The sequence below is a fragment of the Nestor notabilis genome, unplaced genomic scaffold, assembly GCF_000696875.1.
Source record: "Nestor notabilis isolate BGI_N333 unplaced genomic scaffold, ASM69687v1 scaffold23045, whole genome shotgun sequence".
NCBI classification, from domain to species: domain Eukaryota; kingdom Metazoa; phylum Chordata; class Aves; order Psittaciformes; family Psittacidae; genus Nestor; species Nestor notabilis.
Window position 1 is genome coordinate 3897 of NW_009928225.1, and position 390 is coordinate 4286.

At 65.6% G+C, this 390-nt stretch overlaps 1 protein-coding gene across 1 annotated transcript in view; it reads left to right on the forward strand.

The window, feature by feature from the left end:
• The window catches only part of WNT6 (wingless-type MMTV integration site family, member 6), a 4029-nt gene that overhangs the window by 1849 nt on the left and 1790 nt on the right, over positions 1–390 (forward strand). The window lies entirely within an intron of this gene.

Genomic DNA, 390 nt, shown 5'->3' on the forward strand with positions numbered 1-390 from the left:
CCACCGTGGCTGGTCCCCCCCCACAAGAGCCTCTGCCAGCCCCAGGCGGCAGCAAGCGGGTGGTCGTGTGGCTTAGACGGGGCAGGAGGGCCAGGGCTCTCCCCAGCATGACCCTGCTGGAAAAGCACCAGTGTACCCAGGTCCTACCAGCACGAGTAGGAATCAGCTTGTAGAGGAGCCACTCATGGAGCCCCTTTTCCCACAGACCCTCTAAAGTCAGAGTTCTGGAGATGGAGGGATGGGGCACCCTCAAACCCACACCTTCCCCTCTGTCCTCATGCCCCAGGCACCCACTGCGTGTCACACCCCCGGGCCAGCCCTGCCCTGGCATTAGGGTGGGCAGGGGTTTGCCTGGCACGGGGCGGGGGGGCCCGGGGAGACAACCGAGCA